The sequence below is a fragment of the Babylonia areolata genome, chromosome 16 (genome assembly GCF_041734735.1).
Source record: "Babylonia areolata isolate BAREFJ2019XMU chromosome 16, ASM4173473v1, whole genome shotgun sequence".
Lineage (NCBI taxonomy): Eukaryota > Metazoa > Mollusca > Gastropoda > Neogastropoda > Buccinidae > Babylonia > Babylonia areolata.
Window position 1 is genome coordinate 12,010,569 of NC_134891.1, and position 10,000 is coordinate 12,020,568.

Here is a 10,000-nt window from a genome sequence, read left to right on the forward strand (position 1 = left end):
CGGCAGTAGTAGTTGTTGTTGTAGCAGCAGCGGCGGCAGTAGTAGTTGTTGTTGTAGCAGCGGCGGCGGCAGTAGTAGTTGTTGTTGTAGCAGCAGCGGCGGCAGTAGTAGTTGTTGTTGTAGCAGCGGCGGCGGCAGTAGTAGTTGTTGTTGTAGCAGCGGCGGCGGCAGTAGTAGTTGTTGTTGTAGCAGCGGCGGCGGCAGTAGTAGTTGTTGTTGTAGCAGCGGCGGCGGCAGTAGCAGCAGTAGAGCGACAAGAATAACAATAACCAGCCACCCTGCACCAACCGTTAAATAGATTCAGAACAAGGGGGAGGGGGGGAGTTGTGGGGAGAGGAAGGGGGGGGAGGGGGGGGGAATGACGGTACAGCTGGCATTAAACATCATCATGTAAAAGAAAAATGTAACAAATTCATTATGATAAAAAAAATTGTAACAAATTTCAAACGCCTATGACTCTCTCTCTCTCTCGCTCTCTCTCTCTCTCTCGCTCGCTCCAGCGCGTGCCTGGTTTGTTGTGACAACCAAGCGTGTGACTCCAGAGTGGCTTCCCTTCAGTGCGCTGAGGTGTGACAGGGTGGGAGGGGGGGCGGGGAGGGGGAGGGGGTAGGGCAGGGGTCAGGTGGTAGAGGTAGAGGTTTGAGGCATATGTAATCAGGGTGGCCGGGTGGTTGTCGGGGTGGTTGGGTTGGCTGATCGGAACTTTTGCCTGCGTGTATTGCAAGACAACGTCACTCTGTGTGTGTGTGTGTGTGTGTGTGTGTGTGTGTGTATGTGTGTGTGTATGTGTGTGTGTATGTGTGTGTGTGTGTGTGTGTGTGTGTGTGTGTCTCCCACCTCCCTCACTCTCTCTCGTTCACCTCTCTCTTCTCTCTCTCTCACTCTCTCTTTCTCTCACTCTCTCTCTGTCTCTCTCACTCCCACCCACTCTCTCTCTCTCTCTCTCTCACCCTCTCTGTCTCACACACACACTCTCTCTCTCTCCTTTTCTCTCACCCTCTCGCTCTGTCTGTCTGTTTCTCTCTGTGTCTGTCTGTCTGTCTGTCTCTCTCTCTCTCTCTCTCTCCTTCTCTCCCACCTTCTATATCTTCATTCTCACGTCCTCCCTCTCTCTCTCCAATCCACTCTCCCCCCCTCCCCCCCCCCCCCCCTCTCTCTCTCTCTCTCTCTCTCTCATCGCTCTGTTTCGATGTATCTGTCAGTCTATATCTGTATGTATCGTAGTTATTATGTTATCCAGAGAAATTATTCACGACCCCAACCAGACATAAAACTATCCGAGGAAAAATCGACAAATTACTTGTTGAAACGATTGGAATGTCTCGCACGAGCCTTACTTCACGTTCCTAGCTTTGTTTATTGAACCGAAACATCTTTGATTTTCCATAGCATTGCAGAGCATGTAATTATTGTAATTTGTGATGTTCTTTCTCTCTCTCACTGGTACGGTGGGTAAATAGATACATTTCTTTATGTAGGGGTGCGTGTGTTTGTGTGTGCGTGTGTGTGTGTGTGCGCGTGTGGGGGGGGGGAGTGTGTGTGTGTGGGGGGGGGCAGTTTGACTTGCCATGTACAAATGCTATGGATGACGCGTATACACACTGCGTGCATCATCCCCCAAGACGGAATACGGCTACCTTAACGGTGGGATTGAAAGATAATAATAATAATAATAATAATATTTATATAGCGCTGAATCTTGTGCAGAGACAAATCAAAGCGCTTTCACACCAGTCATTCACACGCATGCATAACTCTAAAAACTGAATAAACTGAAGACAAGGAAAAGGCAGGGAAGGGAGGCTATTTTGGGAAGAGGTGAGTTTTAAGGCCAGACTTGAAAGAGCTGAGTGCGGAGAGTGCGGATAGGATGCCTGTATAGCGCTGGTGGCTGAGTGCTGAGAGAGAGAGAGAGAGAGAGAGAGAGAGAGAGGTTCTCCACAAAGCCGTAGAGCTTCTGAGTATATATCAGATGTCCCCCCAAAAAAGTGAACCGCAAGTATTTTCTCAGTGATAGAGAAACCGAATTCATTGAAAGTTTTCACACAGTAACCTTAGGGTATCTTCAACAAGTCTGCAAAATATCTAAAAGTTCGGACGCAGATTATGCGAGTATTGTTGAATTCAAAACAGCATGTCAAAAAAAAATTCCAATATCAGAGGAAAATGTCGTTCGGGTTCGTCCATCACCGTAATGTGTTATTGTTGTCGTTCCACTGATGTTGTCGGCGTAGCGTTAGATAACAACCCCCCCCCCCCCTTCCGACCTCTCCCCCTCCCCACCCCCACACACACCACCCTCCCCCACATATTCTCCCCCACCCCCTCTGTCGTCCTTATGATCTGATTGGGGTGTGTCACGTCAAACCTGTTCCTGCAGGCTCTAACTGACAGGGAGGGCCCCATTCGCCTTTTTCCGCCCAGTTTACTCTCCGGTGCCGCCATTTCCAATCACCTCTTCGGATTCAGTCCTGCTTCACCATACCTGCCAATCCTAGTTTTGCCTTCTGTCTGTCTCTCTGTCTTTCTGTCTCTCTCTGTGAGACTCTCTCTCTCTCTCCCCGCCCCCCCGACCCCACGCCACCCCCACCCCCCGTGTCTCTCTGTATCTCACTCTGAGTCTCCATATGTGTCTCTCTGTGTCTCACTCTGAGTCTCTATCTGTGTGTGTGACTCTCTCTCTCTCTCTCTGTGAGTCTCTCTCTCTCTCTCTCTCTCTCTCTCTCTCTCTGAGTCTCTCTCTCTCTCTCTCTCTCTGACTCTCTCTCTCTCTGAGTCTCTCTCTCTCTCTCTCTCTCTGTGTGACTCACTCTCTCTCTATGAGTCTCTCTCTCTGTCTCTGTCTCTCTCTCACTATCTCTGTGATTATCTCTCTCTCTCTCTCTCTCTCTCTCTCTCTGTGTGTGTGTGTGTGTGTGTGTGTGTGTGTCTCTCTCTCTCTCTCTCTCTCTCTCTGTCTATCTCTGTCTCAAAATGTGCGAACTGATCTATCTACGCTGAGCCACATCTGCTGTTAAGAAATGATTAATAAAAAAAATTTTTTAAATATATATATATGTGTGTGTGTGTGTGTAGAGAGAGAGAGAGACAGAGAGAGACACACACAGAGAGAGATTATTAACCGATTGGGGACCAGATGAACATGGACGGCACAGTATGGGTGGACTGTATTCATACCGATCAGCTGAACTCTACCTGTGGTGCCCATTGGGATGAGTCACACAGTAATGAGCACCAGTCAGCAGACAATACAGCTTTACAAGTCATGCGTTCCTACTCTCAGTGGACTGATTTCTACGACACAAAAAACAACAGTTCCCTGGTGGCTTGTCGGACCTAACTACTACAACTACTAGCACCACTACAACCAAAAAAACAACAAATAAAACGAAAGGGGGGGGAGAGAGAGAGAGAGAGAGAGAGAGAGAGAGAGAGCAACGAGACAGAGAGAGAGCGAGCAAAGAGACAGAGAGAGAGAGACAGAGTCACAGAGAGTGAGAGAGAGACGGAGAGACAGAGACAGACTCAGAGAGATAGAGAGAGAGAGAGTCACAGAGAGAGAGACAGAGAGAGACAGAGAGAAACAGTTCTGACTGGTGATGGTGATGGAGAGGGAGGGAGCGATGAAGGGGGGGGGTGGGGAAGGGGGTTAATGGGGGGGGGGGGGGGGGGGTATGCATGAGTGCCTAGGCGTGTGTCAATATTGGTTTGTCTTGTTTTTCCGGCCTGGGTCGTCCCAATACTGACCCTGTCAATGTTGGTGTGTGATTGGGGTGTGTGTGTGATTGGGGTGGGTGTGTGTGATTGGGGTGTGTGTGTGATTGGGGTGGGTGTGTGATTGGGGTGTGTGTGTGTGATTGGGGGGGGTGTGTGATTGGGGTATGGATGTGTGATTGGGGTGGGTGTGTGATTGGGGTGGGTGTGTGATTGGGGTGGGTGTGTGATCGGGGTGGGTGTGTGATTGGGGTGGGTGTGTGATCGGGGTGGGTGTGATCGGGGTGGGTGTGTGTGACTGAGATGGGTCGGTGTGATCGGGGTGGGTGTGTGATCGGGTTGGATGTGTGTGATTGGGGTGGGTGGGTGTGATCGGGGTGGGTGTGTGATTGGGGTGGGTGGGTGTGTTTAGGGTGGGTGGGTGTGATTGGGGTGGGTGGGTGTGATCGGGTTGGATGTGTGTGATTGGGGTGGATGTGTGTGATTGGGGGGGGGGTGTTTAGGGTGTGTATGTGTGATTAGGGTGGGTGTGTGTAATTGGGGTGGATGTGTGTGATCGGGGTGGATGTGTGTGATTGGGGTGGATGTGTGTGATTGGGGTGGGTGGGTGTGATTGGGGTGGATGTGTGATCGGGGTGGGTGGGTGTGATTGGGGTGGGAGGGTGTGATTGGGGTGGGTGGGTGTGATTGGGGTGGGTGTGTGATTGGGGAGGGTGTGTGATTGGGGGTGGGGGTGTGATCGGGTTGGATGTGTGTGATAGGGGTGTGTGTGTGATTGGGGTGTGTGTGTGATTGGGGTGGGTGGGTGTGATTGGGGTGTGGATGTGTGATTGGGGTGTGTGTATGATTGGGGTGTGTGTGTGTGATTGGGGTGGGTGTGTGATTGGGGTGTGGATGTGTGATTGGGGTGGGTGTGTGATTGGGGTGGGTGTGTGTGATTGGGGTGGGTGTGTGTGATTGGGGTGGGTGTGTGATTGGGGTGTGGATGTGTGATTGGGGTGGATGTGTGATTGGGGTGTGTGTGTGATTGGGGTGTGTGTGTGTGATTGGGGTGGGTGTGTGATTGGGGTGTGGATGTGTGATTGGGGTGGGTGTGTGATTGGGGTGGGTGTGTGTGATTGGGGTGGGTGTGTGTGATTGGGGTGGATGTGTGATCGGGGTGGGTGTGTGTGATTGGGGTGGGTGTGTGATTGGGGTGGGTGTGTGTGATTGGGGTGGGTGTGTGATTGGGGTGTGGATGTGTGATCGGGGTGGGTGTGTGATTGGGGTGTGGATGTGTGATCGGGGTGGGTGTGTGATTGGGGTGTGGATGTGTGATTGGGGTGGGTGTGTGTGATTGGGGTGGGTGTGTGATTGGGGTGTGGATGTGTGATATTGGGTGTGTGATCGCGGTGAGTGTGTGATTGGGGTGGGTGTGTGATTGGGGTGGGTGGGTGTGATTGGGGTGTGTGTGTGATTGGGGTGGGTGTGTGTGATTGGGGTGGGTGTGTGTGATTGGGGTGGGTGTGTGATTGGGGTGTGGATGTGTGATTGGGGTGGGTGTGTGATTGGGGTGTGGATGTGTGATCGGGGTGTGGATGTGTGATCGGGGTGGGTGTGTGATTGGGGTGGGTGGGTGTGATTGGGGTGGGTGTGTGATTGGGGTGGGTGTGTGATTGGGGTGGGTGGGTGTGATTGGGATGGGTGTGTGATTGGGGTGGGTGTCTGATCGGGGTGGGTGGGTGTGATTGGGGTGGGTGTGTGATTGGGGTGGGTGTGTGATTGGGGTGTGGATGTGTGATTGGGGTGTGGGTGTGATCGGGGTGGGTGGGTGTGATTGGGGTGGGTGGGTGTGAATGGGATTGGGGTGGGTGTGTCTGGGGTGGGGGAGTGATTGTTCTGAAATAGCTGTATTGTCATGCCAGGAGGGAAAAAAAGGGCAACCTGTTTGATGATGACGATGCTGGGGTTGAAAACTTTCCATGGGGAAAAAGTACTGTGTGTGCTCCGCTCCTGGCCAGACGGGATGGGCAACAGCCAGAGATCCTCACGTGGCTTCGGCTCACACACTCCCAGCCAAAATTTCGTCTTTACATGGATGTATGTATATACAAATTCGTTAAAAATTATATACAGCACAACACACACACACAGACACACACAAAGAAATAAAAGAAACAATGTGGGTGATTTTTTCTCCTCTTTGGGGGGGTGTGGGGGAGGACAATTATTCATACGAAGATTTGTTATTTCCATGTCTCAGATTACTGTTGTTTTGCTTTGTTGTTCGTTCGTTCTTTAGTTTAACGTCTTTCACAGTAAGTTATATCAGACGAAACATTTGTTGGTATTGTTTAACAACTATACATTTTAAGATGCATACTTCCACGTTTCAAATTACTGTTACTGTCGTTATTTCTCTCCTTTTTTTGGGGGGGGGGGCGCACGGGGGAGTGGGGGGGGGGGGGGTTGTTGTTGTTTTACAACTCTGCATTTTAAGATGCATATTTCCATGCTCAAAGTATAATCATTGTTATTTGTTAACCCTATATCTGCTGCTGACAACTACGTTCTTCTGTGAAGGGCTGTCACCTCACTGAGGTTCAAAATAAAGAGATTACAGGTCAGGGGGACAGCCACCATTCTGTATTTGGACTGCTCCCTCCTGGGCTGTGATTCCATTGGCTGACGAATAGGGAAGAGTGGTAACTCTCTCTCCATTCACAATGGTACACAACTTCAAGTCAGCTAGCACATTAGTAAATAACAGGTATAGTGAAACAAACCCAGCCACTTCCTCGTGAAAGGAAGTACCTGGCTTGTCCTCATACCGATCATTTGACATGTGCACACAGCAGCAATGACAGAAGAAATGTGCAAACACAAAATTAGCTTTTATTCAAGACTGGCATAGCTTCTTTCATCCTGAATAAGCCACACAGAACACACGTACAATACAGAACAAACTCATGGTTGCCTCGGTGTTTTTTCGACTTGAAATCAGGAACAATGAGGTCAGGAGATGAAATGATTAACAAATAGTAAAGAGTAGTAACTCTCTCCATTCACAAGGTGCACAACTTCAAGTCAACGCTGCTCATGCTGCCGATTCAGCTAGCACACAGGTAAACAAAAGGAACAAACGATTAACAAATAGTAAAGAGTGGCAACTCTCTCCATTAAATTCATTTCATTTCATTGACGAGTTCTTACAAAAAAAATCAGACTTACATGCGGTTGCAAATTAACCAGTGCCACAGTGACTTCACTTCCCCAGGCTTCGGCAGCTAAGGGGTTAATCATTGCCATTCCATTTCTTACTGCATGCACGTTGATGCTTCTTTGGACAACCTGTCTGGAAAGACATCACAACGATCTCGACAAAAACAAAAACTACCAGCACATAAAAAGAGAAGAAAAGAAAGAAGAAAAAAGAAAGGAAAAAAAAGTACCAGAAACACCCCAAAGTCCGCCAAAACATCTGATAATCTGAGCTTCATACTTCAAACCACAAGCACAGCAGACTGACGACATAAACAGAATGGACAGGAAAATCATGTGCTCATACCCAGGCTTTGACACATATCCGTCAAACGTGGAGGAATCAGGTGAACAGTTCTATACTGTGCGACAACCCAGTGACTTCACAGAGCTGGGGGAGAAGAAGGAAGAGGAGGAGGAGGATGAAAAGGAGAAGAATGAGGAGGAGGAAGAGAAGAAGGAGGAGGAGGAGAAGGACGAGGAGGAGGAGGAGAAGAAGAAGAAGAAGAAGAAGAAGAAGAAGAAGAAAACTCATACGGTTATTCGCCGTATCCAAACAAACACACGGGTCCGTCAATTCAATCAGGACTGGGTGTCGTTTCTGAAAAAGGGAAACTACTATTATTGTCCTCAAAATGGGTAATCCAGACTAGAGTAATTTCCCATAGACCACAATCGATTTGAGGTGACAACGCGGTTCCTGCATCACAAACAGGTACATTTGGTTCGAAGGTGGAGGGTGTGTGTGTGTGTGTGTGTGTGTGTGTGTGTGTGTGTGCGTGTGTGTCGAGAGAGAGTCTTCTTTGAGGGTCGTGGTCAATGATGATGATGATGGTGGTGATATGGATACTTATTTGGCGCCTATCCTCGGTCGGAGACCAAGCCCCAAGCACTTTAAAAACACGGGGTCATTTGCACAACAGGCTGCCTACCTGGGTAAAGCCAACTGACGGCTGCCATTGGGCGCTCATCACTCGTTTCCTGTGTCATTTAATCAGGTTTCAGGCACGCGCACATACACACTCAGATATGACATGTAACATTTTAAGTGTATGATCGTTTTGTTTATTAATTTTACACCGCCATGTAGGCAGCCATACTCCGTTTTCGGGGGTGTGCATGCTGGGTATGTTCTTGTTTCCATAACCTTCAGAACGCCGATATGGATTACAGGATCTTTAACGTGCGCATTTGATTTTCTGCTTGCGTATACATACGAAGGGGGTTCAGGCACTAACAGATCTGCACATAATTATGTTGACCTGGGAGATCGGTAAAATCTCAACTCTACCCACCAGGCGTTGTTGCCGAGATTCGAACCCGAGACCCTCAGATTGAAAGTCCAACGCTTTAACCACGCGGTTATTGCACCTGTCAGGGTGTGGGTTCCTTCAGTGAGGGCACTGATGCTTCCCGCTTCCTTCTTCGTCTGCGCTGTGGGCTGCATCTGTCCCGTCCCCCGTGTGAACGAAGGGGGCTTTTTGTTCTGTGTCACCGTTCTTTCTCAGCCATGGTGCTAACCACACTCCCAGTTTCGGGGATGTGCGTGTGCAGGGTATGATCCTGTTTCCGTTGCCCACGCTTGATATGTATTTGTATTTTTGTATTTGTATTTCATTTTATCACAACAGATTTCTCTGTGTGAAATTCGGGCTGCTCTCCCCAGGGAGAGCGCGTCGCTACACTACAGCGCCACCCTTTTTCCTTTTTTTTCCTGCGGGCAGTTTTATTTGTTTTCCTATCAAACTGGATTTTTCTACAGAATATTGCCAACTGAGAACAACCATTTTGTTGCCGTGGGTTCTTTTACCTGCGCGAAGTGCATGCTGCACACGGGACCTTGGCTTATCGTCTCATCCGAATGACTAGCGTCCAGACCACCACTCAAGGTCTAGTGGAGAGGGAGAAAATATCGGCGGCTGAGCCGTGATTCGAACCAGCGCGCTCAGATTCTCTCGCTTCCTAGGCGGACGCGTTACCTCTAGGCCATCACTCCACATGGATTACAGGGTCTTCGACTTTCGTCTTCGGGGTCCTGCACGCGTTTAGACCTGAAGGGTTGGTGGGAGTTGGGGTGGGGGTGCGGGCGGGGGAGACACAACTATATATGCATGCATTCAAGGCCTGGCTAAGCGCGTTGGGTTATGCAGTGACGCCTCTTTGAGAGACTAGAAAGTGTCATGGAATTGTCCTTTGATAGTTGTCATCGCTGATGTTGTTTCTTTCTTCAAGTATTCCGGTTTAGATATTTCAGTTCTGTTACCCTGTAGGCTTGAAATTAAAACGACAATACATTATATATTGCTTTCTTTGCCACGTGATGTGACAGTGTGTGTGTGTGTGTGTGTGTGTGTGTGTAATATGCTCAAAGGAGGCAAAAACGTCATTTAAGCTGTAAGATGATTAGATTTGCAAATGTTGCCTAGTTATACTTTTGGAGTTAAAAGACATTTGTGTTTTCTCGACTTTTATGTGACATTGTTGTGTATTTGGAAATGTTTGTTCTGGGCATGAAAAGTTTATTTTGCAGTAATCCTCCATACTCCAATAGGAGTGAAAGGATAATTAAAACTTGAAACTCGAAACTTGTGTGTGTGTGTTCTTCTTGTTCTTGTTGTTTCTTATTATTGTTCATGTACGGCTATCGAGTTAGATCATAAATTGTTTGTTGTTGTTGCTGTTTGGTTGTTGTGGTGTTGTTGGTGGTGGTGTTTTGTTTTTTGTTTGTTTGTTTTTTTGTTGTTGTTTTTTTTACGGGGGATGGAGGGGGGGGGGGTTGTTGTTACTGCTGCTGCTACAGCTGTTGTTGTGTTTATTGTTCTCTCTCTCTCTCTCTCTCTCTCTCTCTCTCTCTCTCTCTCTCTCTCTCTCTCAGAGTTCGGATTAAGATACAGATTATAACACATCACTGTAGCAAAGTTGTTGTTTTTTTCAGATTCTGATGCTTTATTAGCCAATTGATTAATTAACGATTTTGTCAGTGATGTCATGTCATTAAATCACAATGAGGGTATGAAGGTTGATTCTCTCTCTCTCTCTCTCTCTC